This window comes from Mytilus californianus, unplaced genomic scaffold (assembly GCF_021869535.1).
Source record: "Mytilus californianus isolate M0D057914Y unplaced genomic scaffold, xbMytCali1.0.p SCAF_32, whole genome shotgun sequence".
NCBI lineage: Eukaryota > Metazoa > Mollusca > Bivalvia > Mytilida > Mytilidae > Mytilus > Mytilus californianus.
Window position 1 is genome coordinate 417,371 of NW_026262682.1, and position 25,547 is coordinate 442,917.

Consider the following 25,547-nt stretch of genomic DNA (forward strand, 5'->3'; position numbering starts at 1 on the left):
AATTTCCCCGACCTTCATCCCGGACGGCCTCTACTATACGACATACCTATTGTATCTTTTTTTAACTTGTTCTCGTCCTGAACACATATACAAACGAAGATGTGATATAGTGTCAAAGAGACAACTCTCCACAAGAGACCAAATGACACAGACATCAATTATAGTCACTAAACAGCCTTCAATAGTGAGCTAAGCCCATGCATATCGCATATTCATCTATAACATGCCTCGAATTGACAAATTTAACAGGATTCAAACGTGAATACTAACGGCCTAGTTTATGTACAAAAAAAATTAACGAACGAATAACAAATATGTAACACCGGAACAAACGACAACCATTTAATTACAGGCTCCCGACTAGTATATAAATATATAATGTAGCGAGATTAAGCATGTTAGAAGGCGCCCGACCCTAATCCAATTCCTGTGATAGTGGTTCAATAGAACAAACCAAGAACTATACACAACAATAAACAAGCAACGCATATCGTCAACAGCAATAAACTACAACAACCACTCAATTACAAGCTCCTGACATGGGACAGGCACATATAGAATATGGCGGGGTTATACATGTTGGCCAGCGCTTAACCCTCCCCTTACCTGTGACATAGTGTAATAGTACATGCCAACATACTATAATAAAGACAGTTGAAAAAGGCTTAACTCATCAGATTGATACAAATAAGAATCAATCTAACAAAAGACAGATAGGACGTGGGAGGGTACTTGTAAATCCACTGTTACGGATACCCTTTCCAAAACGTTAATTACAGTTACGGATATCAGTTTATACAGTTACCCATATCATAGAGCTTTTGGAAAGGCTTATTTCTCCATTTAGCGGTTCAACTATGAAAAACCTTTGAATTTCAGTTTCAAACTTAGTTATATGTTATTAAATAAAACACAAAATTCCGAAGTATTATACATAATTTTTTTCAGAAATGAGAAATGAAATATTAACCAGAAAAATCGTCCACCATCTTTGGTTATACGTAACTGCAGTTACAGATATCATATTTACCCCCAGTGACTTTAACAAGATTTTTGACTTTGTAATTGAAAATGTAAATAAAGACTTCAGACCGATGTATTTTTCGGTAAAATTTCTAACCAAACTGAAACAAAATTGCTTTAAATGGATTATGCAGCATGATTGTTAACACACACTAAATGCAAATAATCTGATTTAAATGATAAATTCATTTTATGTTACGCTTATGATAGAAAAGGATTAAATTATATTGTTTTTCGTTAGTGCGTTTGTCTATTCGCCAATCCTGAAGCAGGAGAAAGTAGTTCTGAAGTCACATATACATTTTGTTATCTATAAAAAAGAGGCAAATTTGATAACATCAGATAATCAAACCCGGTGGTCGAAGACAAACCGATGAAGCCATGAAGAAAAAATGCAAAACCACCCCTGCATAACAAAATGTGTAAATGTCAAATGTCAGTTAATTAAACATGTTTTTTTTCATCAGTGTTCAGTTTCAGAAACCAGGACCCAGAAATTTAAACAAAAACACAGAAAAGAGAAACCAGAGGTACTGAAGGCATATTCGAACAAAAAGAACAAATTTTCGAGCAAGATCAGTGCTTTAAATGCGTCTAAATCAAGGAAAAAAGAAATTTGTTATTAAATTGGAAAAGGAGCAGGTTCATGAACCTGCGGACATTCTGTTCATAATAAGGAAATGAGGAACACTTCTTTACAGATGTTATGGTTATGGTGAGTCTCTCACATATTATCTTCCGTATGCCAATAGGAAGGAAAAAGCCATGACGGGGGTGGAAAAAAATACAAAGATAGAATGTTTGACTCCAGAGAAAGATCCTTTCTCCCATCCAACACAATAATTTTGCTGAGTGAATTATGTGTGAGTATACCTTAACCTGTCATGTCATCTGCTGCTTTACTGTCCTGGTTGACTCCTAATCAAATTGAAAGAGAACTTAAAAAAATTAAGGAGAAAATAGAACATCAGATTGCAGCTGATGAAATCAAGGAACGATGGAAAGATCATGAACTTTTCAAAAAGACTCTTGCAGACCTTCAAGTTATTGCAAAAAAACCTAAATATCACATATGTAAACAAATACACCAAAAGAGATTTCATGGAGCAAATAGCTGAAAAGAAGAAACTATGCATTCCATCGCTGAAAGAAATATATAATGACAATTTGAGTAGTGTTGCAGCAAATTCAAGCAGTCTTTTAAATTATTCCAACCTTTGGTCACCATTGGTCATCCTCCGACCGGCAGAAAAACCCTTGCTAAAGTGGGGCGTCCGTTTGGCTGTGCGGGATGTACAAATATGCAGCCACGTCCGGTCAGAATGGGGACGTTAAATCAGATGCCTCGTGTAAAGAGAGTTCTACGCTATTTGCACGTTAAGAACCCTTGCAACAACTCTTTGAGGGGTCCGTAGGTGACCTGTTGCAAGGCTTAATTTCTGTCCCTATTCAATATACCCTCATTTCCCGTGGCAGTCTAAATTTCTCCGACTTTAATCCCGGACGCCCCTATTACAGAACCTACCTATTGTATTTATTGTTAATTTGTTCTCGTCCTGAATATTGCATCTTTTTCTATATTTTTGGGCCTCAGCTAGCTCATTCAGTTTGCATGTTTGAGCACCATACAAAATATGTCATTTAGGTTACCCCAACCAAATTATAACCACAAATGACTCCTATTTCCTAAATAAAATAATGAAATATATATAATGTAGATACCTCTAATCTCCGTCTCTTTTCCAATGCTCTAGATGCATGTCTGACTCTCTTTCTTTTACTCGGACTGGCTCCCAGGGCAGAAGTCGATATTCACAATTTTCCAAAGCAAGTATCATCGACACAAAGACCAAATACATCAACTCACAGAACAGGTCAAATATCTAATGCACTTCAATATGTCATAACAGCTGGACAAAACAAGCAAACATCTTCAGTAACAAGACCTAAAATCCGCCATCTACCTCCAATTGATGAGCATGATATCGTCAACTAACATCTAAAAAGCGTGGCACTCACTTTACACGAGGCATCGGATTTAACGTCCCCATATAGATAAATGAAGATGTCAAAATTGTGTCAAAAAATTTAGTAGTTGACGAGGATGCATCGAATTTGTTCCCCCCAAAAAAGACTACAGCAAAGTTTGTGAACTATTTTCTACTTGTGGTTCATGGGGATGGCAATTGTCTCTCTCGTATCATCAGCTCACTAGTCTTTGAAAATGAACTGTGAATAAATTTAAATAATTGCATATGATTTGTTGAGGATTTGATTTTAGCATTGTTCCACATGCACATATTGTCCAATCTACTACATTGATTGATTGTTGGTTGCTTAACGTCCAGAAACTGAGACTGCCACTGGAAAATGAGGGAATATTGGAAAGGGACAGAAATTTTGCCTTGCAACAGGCCACCTCAAAGAGTTGTTGCAAGGGTTCTTAACGTTCAAAGAGCGTGGCACTCTCTTTACACGAGGCATCGGATTTAACGTCCCCATTCTGACCGGACGTGACTGCGAACTTAATACATCCCGCACAACCAAACGGACGCCCCACTTCGGGAAGCGTTGTACTGCCGGTCGGGAGAAGACCAAGTGACCATATTCCGATTCCCCAGTCACCCTTGGGGTTCAATCTACTATTCCAAGAAGAACTCCAGAGTCCCATTTATGCAGCATCTTTTTCAATCATTTATAAAGACACTGAATACATCTGCAATACATTTTGTCTGCTTTCCTGTCAAGCCTAGTCTGTTAGTTTTTTTTTTCATCTTAAAAAAAATGTTTAAAAAATGTTTGTAATAAAATTTATGAGAACTAAGAGTTTGTTTTAAAGAGTGTACAAAAATTTCAGCAAAATTAAAAGAAAATCTTTTCATTACACATTTTATTCATTACACTATTAGTTGTTACATTATGATATGGTACACACATTGTTTGTATGTTACTGTTACTGTTTTCTATATGTTGCGCTCTTTGTTTCTTATATGAACATTCAAAAGTGGTATTTAAGAAAAAAAAAATAATATCTAAAACTAAACAGCAAATTTGGTAATATTTACACATCCAATCAGATTTTGAACTGTCATGGTTACTAACAGTATTGTAAAAGAGGCATATGAAAAAGTTTAAGGGAATAGAAAAAAGTTCCACTCAGTGTTGTGTGAAATGGCAGTGAAAAACAGATAATGTTAACAACAAAGTTTTGCAAAATTGTGTGAAAAGATATGTTCATTACCCTAAAGGATTGAGAAAGGCCAGAAAATATGAAAGTTATGATAACTTAATGCAGGCTGAATTTAGATTCCCTACATCTAGACCAAAACCAATAAAAATGAAATCTGACACCTCAAATGTTTCTAAACCATTAAACTCTCATGACAAAGAATGGATCAAGAAAAAATGGCTCATACACTAGACTTCATATTTAATCCTTTATTTCATCAAGTAAGTATTTTGTATAACCAATGTGTTAGTGCAATATGAATGCACAAGAGTTTATACAATAGGAACACAACACTAAATGGTCTGTTACTAATAATTATATAAAGCTAACTACTAAAAGCCAATGTCAAATGATTCATGTAGTTATTTATACATCAAATTCCCACTAAAAATCAAGGTTTAAAAAAGTATAAATCACCAAAAATTAACCTGGGTAAAACTATGTAATATTTTACAATTAGTGACTTTAGATGAGGTTGATACATTGATTTATCACCCCGAGTGATGTGACATTTACAGAGGCCAATTGCTAAGGGTGTATAAGTTGTCTCTGGGGTTTATAAAATATTATATTCTTAATTGGTATAATAATAAATTTAACTGATTTGATTCGTTCAGGGATAGACAGATGTTCATCTATATTTTCGAAGGTAGATACAAAACGGAGTATAGCAAAAAACATATCGCACGGTTATTCTTAAAATTTCTGCCAAAGTGCAGGCTTATCAAAAGGATTGTGACAAACACGTCCAGCCATTTTTTTTTTTGTTTTTCTCGGTAATTTTTATTATTATATGATTTTAAAAACAAAAAGCAAATAAATAAATATTGTTACGGAAAAAACTATTTACGGAAAAACTATTATAATCTAACCTTTACAAATATTTTATTATCAAGTTTTTTTTACCCCTCCCCCCCCTAAAAAAATGGCCGCGAACGACCCATTTACCCAATATGAATTAGGTCGCCTAAATTAAACAGCTGCTAAAGGTAATGGAGTGAATTTACTAAAGTATATAAGAGAAAAAAACATGAAAGGAATTAAGTCCCATTCATTAAGGGACGATATCGTAGGTTTCATTATTTCTTCTTGTATTTAGTAGGAATATTGCACACAACTTAACGAAAACAAACAACTCGGGACATGAATGAAGAAACCATACGTTCATACGTCGTCTCCGCCGAAACGTAGAGAATCCGTATAATACTAGTCAAGACAAAGCCAAGGTTAGTTTGAGGATGCCACTCAGCACCGGTTCCACCAACTGGTGTCTCATCCCAGTGTGTCTGCCCTTGGAGAGGTGGGGTGGATTTCACGGCAGAGGAGAAATTGCACGCTCGTCAGGGGTGATCTCAGGTGCTCCGGAAGGCTAAGCAGATCCTGCTCCACATGTGGCACCCGTCGTGTTGCTTATTTAATAACAAATCCGGTAAATAGTCTAATTCGGGAGGTCACATTCATGAAAGGGAAGGGGCATGGACATGACTACATTTCCGGATGCGGGAATATAAAAAGTACCAAGTTGAAGAGCATTGAAAACCAAAAATTCCTTTAAGTTTAACCAAATAAACCTAAGGTTATCGATTCTGAGAAAGAAAAGCCTTAATAATTCTAAAACTTAAATTTGGAAAACAGTTAATTTATAATTTTTACCATGCAAATGATAATTTATGTTAACGCAGAAGTGCTGACTACAGGGCTGTTGATACCCGAGGAACAATGTATGTATGCATGTTTCAATTTTAAAAGTGTTTGTACCCCTGTCATGTGGTAATAGGTCTATATGAATACCGGTCAGCGAGAAATCTGAAGCTCGACAGAGGGAAAGTGATCCCGCAGCGGTTACAAACTTCTTAAAGCTTTATATTTTAGAAGGTGGAAGATCTGGATGCTTCATACTTTGTATATAGATGCCTTATGTTACAGTGTTTCCATCAATCACATGTTCATTGTCCTTGACCTCATTTGTATGGTTCAGTGACTACACGAAAACAAAGTTAAGGTTTTTTCTAATAATAATTTTTCTCTTATTGTGAGTAACATGATAACTATAGTTTGTGTGCCCGTCAGACAGTTTTCACTTTACCTTATTTCATGGATCAGTTAATAAGGTTAAGTTTTGATGGTCAAGTGAATATCTTAGGTACTACAAGCAATTGGTCTAGTATATTTGGTGTATAGAAGGATTGTAATAAGTGCATGTCCAACTGGCAGGTGTCATCTGACCTTGACCTCATTTTCATAGTTCAGTGGTCAATGTTAAGTTTTCTTGGTTAATTATGTTTCTTAAAAAATATCAGCAATATGTCACTTTTGTTTGAATAAACAATCTGTATTTCTATTAAAACAAACGTTTAAATGTGATAAAAGACCCAGTTGTAAGGGCTAAAACCACTGATTTTTCAAAGAAAATTGTAGATCGCTATAAGTTAAATAGTATTAATAACAACGTTATTGTATTTAACATGAAACACAATAAATAAGGAGTTCATCTAAACGAGTTTAAGATATGCATTCATGCAGTGTTGATATAATACATATTTACTTTCTTAAACATTTAATGTGCTGACAAACCAACTCTTGGTGTGGTTTTTATAATTATATTTTAGGTTTTTCAATCTGACCCAGAGTTAGACAATGCTAGTTCTGATGAGGATATAAATGATGAACCACCACCAATGGAAAATCAAATGAAGGTTGGTTCAATCACAGCATTATTTGAAGTGGATTCATACCTGTCTTGCCCAAAAGCAAGTTGCAATAACACTGAACTAGAATTTTCTAATGAACTTAGTCCGTACAAGAATCACAGGAGTCATCTGAAGAAGGTTGAAAATGATTTGGCATAAGATAACAGTAAATGCGATTACTTTGTGGTGCTTACTTGCTTTCTCACCAAAAAATTGTTCCTGCTCACAATTGCTGTGACACGTGCAAAACAATGATCATGTGACGGTGAACAATGTCCTCGCACATATGATACCTTAACAGATATCAATGAAACGGAAACAGGTTCATCAGAGGAAGAAATGCAGATATTTGTTTCTGACAGTGAACGAAAACTGATTAATCAAAAACTCATGTCATACAAATATACATTAACATTAGCTTTCTCTTGATTTATTAAAGACTCAAATATAGTGGCAAATTGTAATACAATTTTTACTTCTGATGACATAATGCGCAAGTTCCCAATTAAGTCACTTCAAACTGCCGTTGAAATATGTGATATTATATGTGATGTTCTGGGTGACATGGCGACAGGGGACAATACATATACAGGGAGACTGACAGTGAAAGATCACAAGCCATAGACAGGGAGACTGACAGTAACAGGGGACAAGCCATAGACAGGGACACTCTCTGTACACGAGACGTCGGATTTACCGTCCCCATTCTCACCGGACGTGAATGCAAATTTTTTTTGATACATTCCGCACAGCCAAACGTACGTCCCACTGCCGAGAGAAGATCAAGTGAACGTATTTGTTTTTCAATGTTTAATGCTAACTCGCCCAATTTCCCGTAATTCCTGTGCGACGAAACACTTCCAGTATAAACTTCTGACACCGATTTATTTTTTCATGTAGAAATCGTTGGCTGCATCTCTTCATACTGTAAACGACAAATCTATTTTCCATTACCTGTGTGACGTAAAATAAATTGTCACTTCATGTCCTGTATATTGCAGACTTAATAATTATGTCAAATATAGTTACACGTCTAGTTGTTGTATTAGCATGATATCGATTACCTTGATAAAAAGTGGGTTTTTATTTACAGTATTATTCATAGAACGACTCCAAAGGGAGCATGTATTATCCCATCTAGCTTGCCACTTTCTCTTATATAATGCTGTTGTAATTGTTATCATTACTTAAACCCCCAAGGGTGACTGGGGAATAGAAGTATGGTCACCATTGGTCTTCCTCCGACCGGCAGTAAAACCCGTGCTAAAGTGGGGCGTCCGTTTGGCTGTGCGGGATGTACAAATTTGCAGCCACGTCCGGTCAGAATGGGGACGTTAAATCCGATGCCTCGTGTAAAGAGAGTGCCACGCTCTTTGCACGTTAAGAACCCTTGCAACAACTCTTTGAGGGGTCCGTAGGTGACCTGCTGCAAGGCTAAATTTCTGTCTCTATCCAATATACCCTCATTTCCCGTGGTAGTCTAAATTTCTCCGACCTTAATCCCGGACGCCCCTATTACAGAACCTACCTATTGTATTTATTGTTAATTTGTTCTCGTCCTGAATATGCATGAAATATTTGCCACTGGACGTTAAGCAACCAATAATCAATCAATCAATATCATTACTTAGCGCTAATTAGGAAGTGCCATTTTGCAGGTTGCGGGTTGCAGGTGACACATATAAATATTATATATGTAAAAAGGTCATATTAGCCAATAGGGGAACTAATACATACAAAATCTACCCCATGACTAATAAAGGAGAAGGTCCATGAAGGGTTAAAAATTGGCCCTAAATTTTTGATGTTTTTTAAATCGGGACAAAAAATTTAAAATTTCACATAGAAATACTTGTGATAATACTATTAAGATAAAAATATATTTTTTTGGCACCTACCTTTCAAATGTATGAAGCTATGACCCCTAAAATAAACATTATTTGTATTAAAGGTCAATTTTGGTAATTTTTTTCCATAATTTTTATTGTTTTTGGCATAATTAAGCTTAGCCGCCATCCACGATCCAAAAAGTTTTTATATTGATGAACTCTATATCCGCAAAATTGGAATCTTTTAGTTACAAAACAATTTGGATCGTAGGTGGCGGCCAAGGTTTTCCTATAGCTTTTAGGTCTGAAAATTGCACAAAATCATCATATTTTGACAAAATGTCCGAAATGGGCCTACTTTGGAGAATATAATGTACTTTTATGAAAAGAACTGATTTATTTAGCAGTAAGGTTTTTGAAAAAGACCAATTTACGAACCAAACTGTGAACCTTTTGGTGTTTTATGATAAAGTTAATATTTTAGGCCATTTTGTGCCATAAGTGAACCTTGTCCTTTACAATTATTTCTTACAGTACTGTATGGTAAAAGTATTTTGTCAGTTATCAGTTGTCAGTATTTAATTATTTCTTTTATCATAATCTTCAAATTCAATAATCATAATTTTAATACACATACATGTATCTTTTGATGCTTATCGTACTGCTCAATTGCTATTAATAGTTCATTACATTGATTCTACAGTGAAGTTAAAGTAATAAAAACTTCAAACTGACATAGGCTGAACAGGTTCTATGGACACATTAATCTGTCTTAATCTAGTTAGTTAAACAATTAAATTCCTTTCAGTGGACATTAAAAATCTTTGAGGCTAATATTAAGAATGATTAGCTTTAAATAATTAATTGATTTTTTTTTTTTTGCCAAAACAGAAGGGGCACCTCTGTTAGCCGGTCTTTACTCAGTGATTTAGCACTTTTGGTTATCTCTAGCAATTATCTGGTTTCTCAACTGTCAAGTCAAACAGTAACTTTATCTTTATAAAACTTTATTCGAGGTGAGCAAAAAATACAACTTTTAAAACAGAAGTGTGTTCTGTTCAGCTGCTTAAACAGCCATTTTCTGAGAATACATTTCTGTTTGGCCTCCCCAACTTTACTGACTGGTTTGTCAGAAAGAGACAAAACACCTCGCAAAACACGATTATTAAGTTTACGTATATCTCCAATACAGAAGTGACGTACTTAGATACTGAGGCGTACAAAGGGGAGCGTTTTAAATCGAGTGGTGTCCTTGATTTCAGGTTGCATGTCTTATTAGTATCTCCCAATTACAAGTGCACATCCTAGACATACTTTTCAAATTGTAATAATAAGTGAAACAAGTAGTCACATAAGAAACAATAGCAACGAAACTGATCTCAACAAACATCTTATGACTTTGGAGAAAGAAACTTATAGATAGAGGTTATGATATTAAAGTTTCAAACTGCGTAAGACATTACAGATGTGAAACACAAGATTAAAAGATGCACTACACTCTGTCAAATAATTTTAGAAAAAAGGAAATTTCACGTACACTGCCTGGTAACTAAATATATAACCCTGCAGTAATAATTCTTAACAGAGCTATTAAGAAACATTGACATTTTTTTCAAAGAGATGAATATTGTTTTGATGAATATTGTACAATAAAAAAGGAGTTCAAATGTCTCCCACGATGTACTTATTTAATATTTTCAAGTGTCATAACTTTTATTAAAAAATCCGATCGTCCACCTTTATAGAACTTGTCAGAGATACTGCTGATATTAACCTAAAGTATAAGTTTTATAAATATCTGGCTAACGAGGCCATTTTCCATAAGTTTAATATTTCCAAGGGATATAACTCTTTTAAAAAAAGTTGACTTTCGAATAGGTAGACTTTTGAGAAGGACCCTTGCTAAGAATGCAATAGAACTTCGCTGAAAAATCCAGAAACACCGTTCATTAAAAATATATACAATGGTATACGTGTACATCTAGTTACTAGGCAATAAGTCTTTACCACTATATAAAAACCGTGTCAAGTCTTGATGTTTTAGTATGTATGTTCTTTGCATTTGTTGAAAGTTTTACCCAGATATTTGTTCAGTTTTCTCTTTTCGAACAGAAAGTGTATGTATTAGATAAACTCTGAGGGTGTAAGACCAATTAAGTGCATTTACATCTCAAGATATTATGATTAATGTAAATTGATAGATTTCTATTGTTAGGTGTAAGTTTATTTACAGCAGAATGTTGTATAACATAATTGGATAACCTGCCTTTAACATGGATCATAAAATTGTGTAAATTAGATCCACCCTCTCATGCTAATGCCCTCGTGGTTTATCTAATACTTCAACCCGCAACATTCAACCTGCAACCCGCAACCTGCATTTTAGACAATCGCGCCAATTTAGCTAGTTTGTCAACCTGTTCATTACCTAGGATACCAACATGCGCTGGTATCCATTCTATGGCTACTTCTATATTTTTTTTGTTATAGACGGCAAGCTAGTATTTGAATTGGTTCTAGGATATCTGGCCTACTTGATACATTATTTTGTATAGATTGGATTGCACTATATGAATCAGTGAGAATAACAGCTTTTTACCCTGGCTGTTGATTGGAAAATAGCCACTTTAATGATTGATAAATGGCCGTCATTTCTGTGGTGTACACGGAAAGATTGTCCGACGTTCGTTTCTAGCTTGCAATCAACTTTGATGGTATAAGAAAGGCGTATCCAGTTTTACCCGAAGCTGGGTCTTTTGAGCTATCGGTGTAAATTTTTAAAGCATTGTCGATTTACTCTAACGCTTTAGCCTTAATGATATGCGGATTTTCTTTTTTACTGATGCTGTCTTTTATGTTACTGGATGTTTTTGCTTGACCTATAATCTTCTAACTGAAAAAATAAAATTTGCATAATTACATTTTTGATGGGCTGATGGGTTATTTTCGTCCTTCGTGATCTTGGAACTTTGCTTTCCGTGATTCGTTTTTTCATGGATTTATTATCCATGAATCGTGATTAGTGCATTTCCGTGACACCTTTTCAATTAAATTTGATAAACGTTCTCTTTGATTAAGGTTTTAAATCGTCTTTTTTTCGTGAACAGTCATTAATGTGTTAAACTGTTATTTTTCGTGATTAGATTTGTTGTATTTCCTGTGAACTGTGATCAGCAAATATAACATTTCGTGAACCGTGATGACAACCCCCCATTACCCCCTCATTTTTTGGTATTTGAAATAAATCGAAATAAATTCATATTTTATAACTATCAGACTACAATAACATTCCTTACAATACATTCAATATTAAGAACGATAAATAATTGGCAATTGATTTCTTGTTAAAACTTCCATCTGTCTGCCTCTTACCCATGGCATGTGAAGTTATGTTATTTGCTAGAAACCAGTCAAAAATTTCTAAAGGAGTAATTATTTATCATGGCAATATAAAGTCTTGCAAAGCATCTTAATTTTATAGACGTGATAGATTATCTATTAATTCTTGATTATTTTCCATTCAATAGCATATACTTACAACTCAGCGGTATCTGGAGAGGTTTTCTACTTTTTTGAGGCTGGCTCACCATGGTGTTCAACATATATCTGTTTTCTTTTCTGAGGGGGATTGGATGTTTTTTCTGTACCGGCAGACAAATGTCCTCTTATGGCTGACGACTTTCCTCTAACAGCAGACGATTTTCCTCTACCTTTTACCCCCCCCAAGGGTGACTGGGGAATAGAAATATGGTCACCATTGGTCTTCCACCGACCGGCGGTAAAACCCTCGCTAAAGTGGGGCGTCCGTTTGGCTGTGCGGGATGTACAAGTTCGCAGTCACGTCCGGTCAGAATGGGGACGTTAAATCCGATGCCTCGTGTAAAGAGAGTGCCACGTTCTTTGCACGTTAAGAACCCTTGCTACAACTCTTTGAGGGGTCCGTAGGTGGCCTGTTGCAAGGCCTAATTTCTGTCCCTATCCAATATACCCTCATTTTCCCGTGGTAGTCCAAATTTCCCCGACCTTCATCCCGGACGGCCTCTATTACAGGACCTACCTATTGTATTTATTGTTAACGTGTTCTCGTCCTGAACATGCATGAAATATTTGCCACTGGACGTTTAGCAACCAACAATCAATCAATCAATCAATCTACCTTTTACCCCTCCTCTGGTGATCTGTTTACTAAAAAATTACCAAAATGATTGGATGGTGTTAATAGATTAGTGATATTTAAAGTTTAACAGGTTAAACAAGTAGACACCACAAATAAATGGTGTTTCAATACAAACAATAGTTTAAAATTACTATAAGCCTTTCCATTTTTTAAGCAAAGTAATCAGATTAAATAGTCTGTTGTAAATTTCCAGCAATTTAGTGGGCTGCTACATATTTAAAACTCCTTAAAAATTAATCTTTTAACAGTCGTTTCACCGTTTGTATTGTTTGGTGTATTACCTTTCATCAGTCTGTTATAATTGCTGGTGCTTGGTCTGTTGTCATTGCTGGTGCTTGTTGGTTTCTTGGTGTTACATGTGGATGTTGATGGTGTCAACAGGATAACTTCCTGGTCTGGTGTGACCTCCGGCATTGTAGGCAGCTTCCTCCTATGACTGTATAGTGGTGTATCTGTAATGGGGCTGCCTTCAGTGAATCGTTCCATCATTTCTCCGTAGCCAAAGGCTTTGATAATTGTACTCCCCTTCCTCCTAATGAGGAAGAGGGTGTCAACTGGCTCATAAATCTGTTCTTTCTGTAATTTTGATGCAAATTTCTTTAGTTTTTCACAATTCTAAATTCTGCTTTTCGATTTTTGTACCTGTTGCAAGGCTAAATTTCTGTCCCTATCCAATATACCCTCATTTCCCGTGGCAGTCTAAATTTATCCGACCTTAATCCCTTAATCTATTACAGAACCTACCTATTGTATTTATTGTGAACTTGTTCTCGTCCTGAATATGCATGAAATATTTGCCACTGGACGTTAAGCAACCAACAATCAATCAATCAATCGATTTTTGTAATGCATTTATTCTGCAATTTCTTTCCTGGTATTTATTGTCATATTTTCTTTTCTCGCCTGGTTTCAACTTTTCCTCTCTACTCTATAGCTGAGAAAAAATGTAAATATAAACTAGTATCTCAATTGTTTGTTAAACAATTGAAAGGTCTTTCCTGTAAAAGTGATGTTTTCGTAATGTACTTTGTACGACCTTTCGATTGATATAAGACAAGTATACCTTCTAAAACTCTTCGCTTTTTACACTGAAACTTTTCTCTTTTTACACTTAATGACCTCATCCGCCTACATTTTCTATTCATCATGACCTGACATTGACCTCAAATAGAAGGTCTTAAAATACTGATCATTTTTGCAATTTATAGAAGGTTGATATCTTAGCTTTAAAAAGATATACACACAATACTAAACTTATAAGATTTAGCTCGTTGTAATTTTTTAACAGACGGTCGGACAGTTTTGAGCTTAATGTTTTAAATGTAGAGCTTGTTGAGAGGATCATGTATGTATGCATAAATCAGAAGTTTCCACATATGATTCTTAAAAATACAATATAACCCCATCTTTTGCAAAACTAACAACATAAATTCATACACATTTTTTTACATTTATATGGCCTTTTTAACAAACACTTAACAAACACTTTAGATTCACACTATTTCATAGACAAATACAACTAATTACATTATTAATATAACATTTCTTTCAAAAGGGAAATAACTATAAATATAATCCTATCTTAATTCATACTTAACTACCAATGTTATCTCCCTTTGAATCCAATACAAATCAACTGCTGTTACACTTTAAGGTTAAAAGAGCGCAATTATTCGTAATGCATTTTACATAGGTTCCCAGTGGTAATCCATATTTCTTTTCTTGAATACTACACAAACTAAGGAAAAAAGAACAGCAGTTAATGTTACTAGAAATGCCACTTTTGCATTACAACCAAAAAAATATATATCGTCATGCAACACAAATTGACTAATAATGCAGTTGAAAAAGATCAACTATTTTTTTTACCTTAATGCAAATAGAATATTGTTAATGGCCCCAACATGCACAAATGGAAGATACTTTCTATAATTTACAAACTGTGAATTTCATTCAATTGATTTTTTAAACCCTAAATACCATTTCTATTATAAATTAAATAATAATCTATTTTAAATATAAAATCACAATCCACATTCACAGCTGTTTTAAGCTTATATTCTGTCCATACTTGCTCAACTGTTCAGGATTCGACCTCTGCAGGAAAATCCGGTTTGCTGTCACTCGACAGCCTCTTGTTATAAATTTCCTGTTACAAAACTTGAATTTTTCGAAAAACTAAGGATTTTCTTATTCCAGGAATATATTACCACACTGATATAAAGCCTCTGTCCACATTCTTATTCCAATGAATGGCATATGCCAAATGTGATCTGAATTTATACTGATCATCACCAAAGCAAATTCTTTTTGTCTTGAAATTTGTTCACAACATTGTTAAAACTTTCAACATAAAATGTGTCTTTAGCAAGAATGTAATCTTGAGGATATTTATAAGTAGTTGAACTTTTTATAGCAGACTCTAACATTTTTCTGAGTTTTAATTTGTAGTTACAATCCTAGATGGCTCATAGTTTGAATCAATTTTGCACCTTGATGTATGATGACAATTTACATGGTTATAACAATAATGTTCAACAATGTTATCCAAACTTTCCTCAAGTTTTAAATAATTTTGCTTACAGTTACGGACGGCCCAGTTAATGTGTGTTGCTATGGATACAACTATATCTCCCAGCTGTACACTCCAAGTTATACCTTCCGAACGTTTTGTTCCTTTTGAAATCTTGACATCATGCCATAAGTCATTCCGATTGACAGTAAATTGAGTGTCCCTCACAAATGTATTTACCGCCAAATTTCTTTCATGTGCATGAATTTTAATGGACACATCTTTATTCTCCAAATTTTCATAAATTATTTGTGTTCCCAGTCGTTCGTGTCGTTTGGCAACTTTATCCTGTTACTTTGTAACATGTTCACAGTCCATCACTTTAGACCGCGTTAACGTAATTATAGTAAACGCGAAAATTAAAATTAACTAATGACATATGTGCATCCGGGGTTTACTTTATGTAATGCTTGGTCTGCACCCAACTGTAATATGTCGAGTGAATGTAGGACAGAAAGTCACAGGACAAAAAGTTATCAAAGGTACTAGGATTATAAAAAAGTCACAGACAAAAAGTAACGGACAAAAATCACAGGTCAAAGAGTCACAGGACAAAAAGTCACAATCCAGTTTTGAGATTATTTTTCTTTGAAGAAAAAACTTTTACAAAAAAATAATATTTTCGTTTTATCTTCAACTTTTGTTTGGATTCGAGCGTTCCTGATGAAGGTAAATCCAGGAAAGCTTCAGACGCATGCAATTATTAAACGTGTTGTTTTCAATTTTTTACATTATATTATATATTAAGAACCTTTGTACTTAAAATTTATTCAATAATGATCAAATAATTGTTATGAAAACAAAATGTCAAAGTGGATTGGCCCTTAAATTGGTTCATGGTGCCAAGAAATATATCCTTTGAATGATTAAAATTTAATATTTTTTTCAATTATCAAGGCATATGAACAATTTTGCAAAACATGAAAACAAAATTCCTCCGTTAGGTATACGTTTAAAACCACATTTAGCTTCTTTTGATTTAAAATCTGTTGCTCAAGTTGAAACTTGCAAATGTCCTCCATGGGAACTTCCCAAACCAAAAATGATATTTGATCTCCGTGAACACAATAAAAATAAAACAAATCCTCTTTTAATTCAGCAACACTATGCTGAAATCAAGGCCAATTATTCAGATTTTTCAACTGTCTATACTGATGGATCAAAAGATGGTGACAGAGTTGCATCTGCTGCTGTCTTCAGGGACAGAGCTGCAACTCTCCGTTTGCCATCTGATGCATCGATCTTTACTGCTGAAGCAGAAGCAATAATTTTGGCTTTGAAATTTATTGCTTCTTCAGATAAATCCAAATTTATTATATGTTCTGATTCACTTTCATGCTTACAAGCTATACAAAATACTAAAATTAAAAACCCAACAATTCTCAAAATTTTATATGTAATGAGGAATTTAAAAATTCTTCTTAAAGAAATATTATTTCTATGGGTGCCGAGTCATGTTGGAATCCTTGGAAACACAGCTGTAGACCTTGAGGCAAAGAATGCCCTGGGTGACCCTTTATCTAACTGTGATATACCATATACCGATTTTAAATCTAATATTAGAGAATATGTTTTTAATATATTGAAAAATGAATGGAGTAAAAAAGATGGTAATAAATTACATGAAATTAAACCTAATTTATGTAAACCTTTCAATAATTTTATGTGCAGAAAAGATCAGTGTGTTATTTCTAGATGTCGTATTGGTCATACTAGAATAACACACGAATATCTTTTCAAAAATGAAGTAGAACCACAATGTATACCTTGTAACTGGAAGTATACTATTAAACATGTTTTAATCAATTGTATTGACTTTGCTGATATTCGGAAGAAGCATTTCAATGTCAATAATATGTATGATTTATTTAATAATATTCCATTTACAAATATTGTTTCATTCTTAAAAGAAATTGGAATATATTATAAAATATAAAAATGTTGTTATATTTAAAACGATTTTAATTTTTATCACGTTATCTTAGTGTTGATTTTTATTTGTAAATAATCAATTTGCTTCAGTCTAGAATTTTAGTTTATTGAAAGACCTTTTGTCTGATTTTAAAAATATACCTTAAATTGTTATAATATTCGAATTAGCTCTCGCCGCGATATAGCCTTTCTGTGCTAATGCGGCGTAAAGCAAACAACAATCAATCAAATAATTGTTATGAAAACAAAATGTCAAAGTGGATTGGCCCTTAAATTGGTTCATGGTGTCAAGAAATAAATCCTTTGAATGATTAAAATTTAATATTTTTTTCAATTATCAAGGCATATGAACAATTTCCTAAGCAAAAAAACATTATTATATGTTATAATAAGAAAATATTTCACGATCTTTCACTTATATATTCAATCAATTTTGACATCGGACTCGTACTTCTCTTAAACTGAGTTTCACTATGCGTATTGTTGTGCGTTTGTTTTTTCTACATTGGCTAGAGGTACATGTATATGGGGAGGGTTGAGATCTCAAAAAACATGTTTAATCCCGCCGCATTTTAGCGCCTGTCCCAAGTCAGGAGCCTCTGGCCTTTGTTAGTCTTGTAGGATTTTTAATTTTAGTTTCTTGCGTATAAATCGGCGTTTAGATTGACGTCCATTATCACTGAACTAGTATACATATTTATTTAGAGGCCAGCTGAAGGACGTTCCGGGTGCGGGAGTTTCTCGCTGCATTGAAGACCCATTGGTGGCCTTCGGCTGTTGTCTGCTCTATGGTCGGGCTGTTGTCTATTTGCACATTCCCCATTTCCATTCTCAATTTTATTTAACTTAATTTGTAATTACTACAGGATAGTACGGCCACAAAGAACTAGGTTTCAATACAAAAAGAAAAAGGGGGGTGGTTAAAATTATTTATGATGATGTAACCTACTTTTTCAACGTCCTTTCATTTATATAAATGTATGGAAACGAATGAGGGTTCGACTCCCTCCCTAGGTAATATTATATATAAATTGCTGGTGCAAAGTGGGCAGACAGCCTAGTGACCCCACATAAACCATTCCAACCTCTGAAGTCTTTACTGAAGTCTTGTTAAATACAGTATATTTATCTATATTCATTGATTGATTGTTCGTTGCTTTACGTCCAGTGGTAAATATATCATGCATATTCAGGACGAGAACAAATTAACAATAAATACAATAGGTAGGTTCTGTAATAGCGGCGTCCGAGATTAAGGTCGGAGAAATTTAGACTGCCACGGGAAAAGAGGGTATATTGGATATGGACAATAATTTAGCCTTGCAACAGGTCACCTACGGACCCCTCAAAGAGTTGTTGCAAGGGTTCTTAACGTGCAAAGAACGTGTCACTCTCTTTACACGAGGCATCGGATTTAACGTCCCAATTCTTACCGGACGTGGCTGCAAAATTGTACATCCCGCACAGCCAAACGGACGCCCCACTTCAGCAAGAGTTTTACTGCCGGTCGGAGGAAGACCAATGGTGACCATACTTCTATTCCCCTGTCACCCTTTGGGGTTATTTGTCTATATATATATATACTAGTTCTGTTGATGTACCACACACATACAAAATATTCTCAATCAATACTTTTCAATAATGGTTACTGGTTTTTGTTTCATATGTCAATGTGCCAATTTTTTTTCTGTTCTTTGGTTGGTTTTATATTTTTCACTATTATATTAATCTTTCACACACTAACATATACTAGTATAAAATTTAGAATTTTGTCATCTGAATAAAAGTCGAACTTTGCATAACAAAGGATCAACCTCGTTCTGATTTGCATTATGTAATAAAATGTCCACCTTCTTCTCGTTCCTCTGGTTGAACAACTTTCTGCTCAGACACTAGTGACGTTTTACAAAGTCTTAGTAGCAGCTGCTAGCTCTTGAATACCAAAATTATATCATGTTTGTATCCCGTCCACCAGCTTTCGTGGCAGCTTGCCCATAGAAATCTGCAACAGAGGTAAATTTTGACAGTTATGATGTGTGAGACGGTTCACGATCTTCCAAATGTTTGCAATTCCAAATAATGGTTAGGCTTGTTTCAAATCATAACCCTAATAAACGAAATCAAATAAAAAGACCTAGTGCCCGTTACCTTGCCGTTAAATCTTCAAACTTAGGCTTTTTCAAATCATAACCCTAATAAACGAAATCAAATAAAAAGACCTAGTGCCCGTAACTATGCCGTTAAAACTTCAATCGGTCTTTGGATTTCCCTGTTAGGTTCTGAGAATAATTAAATCTTGATTCCTCTTGCAAAATCCATCACAGGTAACCATATGCAGAAAATGTTATGGAAAATATTTTCGTAGCACAGTTACAAACACTTTCTCGATAGAACATGCCGACTTGTATACGTATTTTGTTCCAAGGAATGTGGAATGTATCCTTTATTTTATCGAATAAAAATACTTAGTCTGGTCTTTCTTTTTTATTTTAAAGAAAAGTAATCAATGAAGTATGAAAAACAAAAAGCGGAATACAAGGAGATTTCTGATGGGGGAGTTCACATTTCGCTATTCTGAAATAGCATTGAGAAATCCAGAGAAGCTTGGTACTTCACACTCCAGGATGCTCGTCAGGGGTTAATGGGATTTATCAGGATCTGCTGTAGACGTGTGTACTCCTTGTTAACCGTGCTCTGGTGATGGAATTTATTGTGATTCCCTGTAGACTTTTGTAGTTTTTTTCATTCACACATCGGCGAGGAAATTATTTGTGTCAGGAATGGTCTGCTTTAAATAAATTAAAGTTGTAGTTTCAACTAAAGGCGTTATGGCGAGTGACAGTGAAGACGAAGTGGATTGTCCACGTAATGTCGAATGGGTACATATGTGGGCTGAATTCTAACAGCTTCAGAATTAATTAGAATTGGTTCTAATTACATGAAAGCGATTTCAATGATTTGAAAAGACGATATGCTAGCGTTTAACATTCCGCTTGGACAGCAAAAAGTTTTGATGCGAGCAGTTTAAAAAAATTTCAAGGACAGTCGCGCTGAAACTAAATTTCAAGGACACGCACTCATGCGAAACTGAAAACGGGCAAAACAGAGAACTATCGCTAGGATCCAAAATGGCGGCGCTGGTAACCAAGATGGCGACGAAAATAACTAGGATGTAAACAATAAAGCTGGCAGCGCCCTTTCGATCCGATCGGAAGATGCCTTTTTACAGCAGATCCTACAAATGATCTCTACGGAGAAGAAAAGCACAGGAAAGTTTGTGAATAGACTTAAGTAATAAATTAGAGACATTTAGCTGATCAATGACATTTACTCGTGGAAAGACCTTCAAATGTTTAATGGTCTTAAAATTTTTATGCAAATGGTAATTATTTTGATAAAACTGATAATGTATCAATTATTTTAGGGAAGGAACCAGAATCACTCGATACATCTCGCACAGCCAAACGGACGCCCCACTTTGGCGAGCGTTTTACTGCCGGTCGGAAGAAGACCAAGTGTCTATATTTCTATTCCCCAGTCACCCTGGGGCCCGATGCAGTGTGTTATAATAATAGTTAGTCTCTTTTATCCATCAAAAATGTTAAAAAAAAACAACCCTATCTTTATAATGTTTAAAAGGTGAAAAAGAGATGTTCTGCTTCCACAATTTTAAACAAAAGAGCATAATATGACGTCAATACATTTTTCATAGACCCAGTATATTTGAAAATATTTACCTCCCCTGAATTGTAATGGCAGCCTCCAGTGAGCGCCGGTAAAAATCTTAATTGCTTCGGAATTTGAAGATTGTTAGCAAAGTAATATAGTTATTTAAAGAAATATAGTGGTAATAACACTAATTAACAATGGTTTTATGACCTATAATTGAATCTTGCAAGCATTATACATTAACTTACATGAACGCGTAGAGAGGAAAAAAATCATGGCGGACATAGATGTTGAACATCTGATCTCAAACAATGATATCACCTTAACTAGTGTTTACTGTGACTACCCTGTAACTTGTTTACCAACAAAATTCAATGTACCATCTGGTCCCAAAAGCAAGCGTGCTCTTACTGAAGAAATTGATACACATTTGTATGATGAGGCAGCACACATGATAGCATTTCGTATTCCTCACCCAAAGCTAGAACCTTGGATCAAAACTCTATAGCTTTTGTATTATGAACACTATGGTAAATCGCCTGAGTATGTAGTCAGTTGGTTTGATGACCCGGAAAACTGGTCTACAAAGAATTCTGGAAATAAATCCATCTGTGTAGAAATATCAACAAAGGCAGATGTTGTTAATTCTTAATTGTACAAAATCACTCTACTTATAAACACAGGCTTAGTGCAAGTACAAGGCAACCATTAAGATACTTTCATAGATAAAGATTTCCCAGTCCTAGTCAAGCTGGTTAACGTAATTTATATGGCAACTAACACAGACAAGTCTGGGTCGTGTAAAATACACAAAAGCCAGTGTGGAAGTGAAACCGACTTAAGTGATCAAACAAATGTTAAACAAATATCAACATTGATTGACACAAATAACAACAAAGATTTAGCATCTCATAACGACAGTATAGTTACAAAAGACAAATTCGGTCAGGTGCATGAAACAAACAATATAAGTCAATCAGATATGAATGTTGCGCATTTTCAGCTAGACCAGATATTTAGTAGGATGGAGGCCAGTTTCACATTGGCGCTTGACAAAATTTGTACGCAGCAATCGGATTTATTCAATTCGAAATTTCAATTGATGGAGCATTATTACAATCAATCTATAGAAACAAACTACAACAATTTTAAAATGTTGCAAGATACAATTACTACCATACTTAAACCTACAAGTGATAATGACAAAATTGCTGCTCGCATAGTCTCTCTTGAAAAAGAAAATATTATCTTAAAGTCATCTGTTAATGAATTCAAAAACACATCTGCCATTAATATTGAATGTTGGAAATCTAAAATTGAAACTCAAAAATCCCAAATGGAGCTACAAAAAAATTCTCAGGATAAGAGAATTAAAGACTTACAAGGTGAAATTTCTGACCTACAAACTAAGTTAAACGATAAGATCAGTAAAATTGAAGAAATGGCTTCAGCTTTTGATTCAGTATCCGAAAATTTGAAACACAAAGAAGATGAAGTACTAAGTCTAAAATTACATTTGAGTCAAGACTACAAACAATTTCAAGGAAGTGAAACCAAAACAGCCTAAATCAAGAAATACAAACATGTTGTTTTAATTGGTACATCCAACATTAAAGGGATTGACCCAAATAAACTTTCTTCCAAATACTCTGCAGAAAAACATGAGGCATTCACATTAGAGCAAACTGATCATGTTATACAGGAGCTAGAGGTTACACCGGATATTTTAGTTTTACATTCTTTATCAAATGCTGTTTGAACGGCTCCAAATGAAAACATCATTGAATATCTAGGTTCTATTATTGATCGTGCCAGGGAGAAATTTAAAGATGCAAAAACAGTAATATCTCTCCCAACTCCAAGAGCCGACGAGGAGTCTTTGAACAATAAAGCTCAGATTTTGAGTTTGATGGCAAAGGAAGAATTCAGACATAATTCAAATGTAGAGCTATGTGACAATAGCAATATGGCATTTAAAGGGAGTGCTATTCAAAAATATTTGGACCCTAACGATAATTATCATCTTTCATATAATGGAACTAAAATGTTGGCATCTAATATTAGAGACACCATTGACAGGATTCTTAGCCTCCCCCCGAGAACTCCCATGAAACGAAACGTTAACCAATACAATTATACACCGCCTCGAGTCCAACGTGACAATACAAATGATTTTGTGCCTGATGTTGATTCGCAACAGTATATGTACAACAGAGGTCGAGGCCAGCGGTATAGAGGCGGAAGAGGGAACAATCATCAGTTTCGAGGCAATCGAGGTTATAACCGCAGGGGATATTAACATTTAAAGGCAAAGCGTGAATTTCTGCCAAATATATACTTACATTTATAACTATACATTGTATTGTATAACTTTATTTGAATTTAGTATTCAACTGAGCATATTTGTTTGGGATTATTTTTTATTCTTTTTTTGGGGGGGGGGGGGGTGTGTATATTTGATATAACATCTTGTGAATTACACAAGTTTTTATTTTTCTCTCCCAAATTACTTGAATATTTTAGTACACATTTTAACAACACTATTTCTTAACTATTAAATCGAAGTAATGAATAAGTACAAAAATATTCTATTATCTAACTTATCTTTATGTGTTTGGAATGTTGGGGGCTTAATTTCTAAATCTACAACAAATTACACGACCCTTCATTTCTAAAACAGATCATTCAGCATGATATTATACTATTGACAGAAACACCTTTGGGATATAACACCCCTATTAGTGTTGAGGGATACAATTTTTTCCCAGTTTGTAGATCACAGTCCTCAAATTCAAGATTTTATGGGTGCCTTGGTATACTAATAAAGAATATTATCCGTCCAGGCATAAAAATTTTGCAAAATACCAGTAAAGATTATCAGTGGATTAAACTGAATAAGAACTTTTTTAATCTAACAAATGATATATTTCTGTGTCTAGCCTATATAATTCCAAGTATGTCAAGTTATTTACATCAGTCTGATGATGATGTATTAGACAGTATTGAAAGGGATATAACATGCAAATATAAACAGTTGGGAGATATTATATTATGTGGTGATTTGAATGCTCGGTCAGGATCAGAGCCAGATTTTATACAAAATGAAGTTTATGATACTCATTTACCTATATATGATGATTATGATTGTGATACTATTCAAGATGTAAGACATAGTTACGATAGTAAGGTTGATGTTAGAGGTAAACAGTTATTAGATTTATGTATATCTACAAAAATGAGAATTTTAAATGGAAGAGTATTGGGTGATTTGTATGGTAAATTTACATGACATAAACCCACAGGATCTAGTGTTGTAGATTATGTTATTGTTTCAGAAGCACTTTTACCTAAAATTTTATCTTTCAAAATATCTGATTTCATCCCAAATTTTTCAGATTGTCATTGTAAGTTGTCTTTAGGAATTTTAGCAACTTATTCTTCACATTTATCTGTTAATAAATTTAAAATGCATGCATTTCCAGGTGGTTATAAGTGGACAAAATCATCAACCAGTAAATTTCAAGATGCACTTTGCCACCCTGTTTGCAAAACTCTTTTAAATAATTTTATGAATCATGATTATGACCATGAGGATTCAGAGAGAGCAGTTTCTGATTTTTTAAATATTATAAATGTTGCTGCTTCAAAGGCAAATATTTTTTCGCAATAAATCATCTAAAAAAAGAAGACCTAATTGTAAATGGTTTGATTCTGATTTAGGTGTAAAGAGGAAAACTCTAGTATCAAAAGGTGAATTTCCGTATGATCCTATCATCAGAGGTTCATATTATAAATGCTACAGAGAATATAAGAAATTGTGTAAATATAAAATGCGCACATTTAAACAGTCCATCCTGAATAGTCTTGATAATCTAAGAGATTCTGATCCAAAACAATACTGGAAACTTATTAATTCTTTAAAGGAGTCTACAGACATGACAGATGATAGTAAAGAAAAGTTGGTAGAACCAGAAGCCTGGTTTGAATAAATCTCCTTCAATCAGTGAGACAAGTATTCAAGAAATTAAATCTAAATTAGAAAATATGGAAAAAAAATAAAACTTTCTGTGAATTAGATTATAGATTCTCTACTAAAGAAATATTTGAATCAATATCTAAACTCAAAAGTGGTAAAGCATCAGGTCTGGATGGTATACCTAATGAGATGCTAAAGGCAGGAAGTTTAGTTCTAAAACCTTTAATTCGGAAACTTTTTAACCATGTATTTTCATCTGGTATATATCCAATGCAATGGTCATCAGTTTATTTGTATGCTGTTTTAACGTCTGGTGATCAAGTAAAAGAGATAATTATCGTGGCATTGCCATTAATTCTTGTGTTGGTAAATTATTTAACTCTGTTTTGAATAACAGACTAGATCATTTTTTGGTAAAAGAATCATTGATTAATCCATGTCAAATTGGAT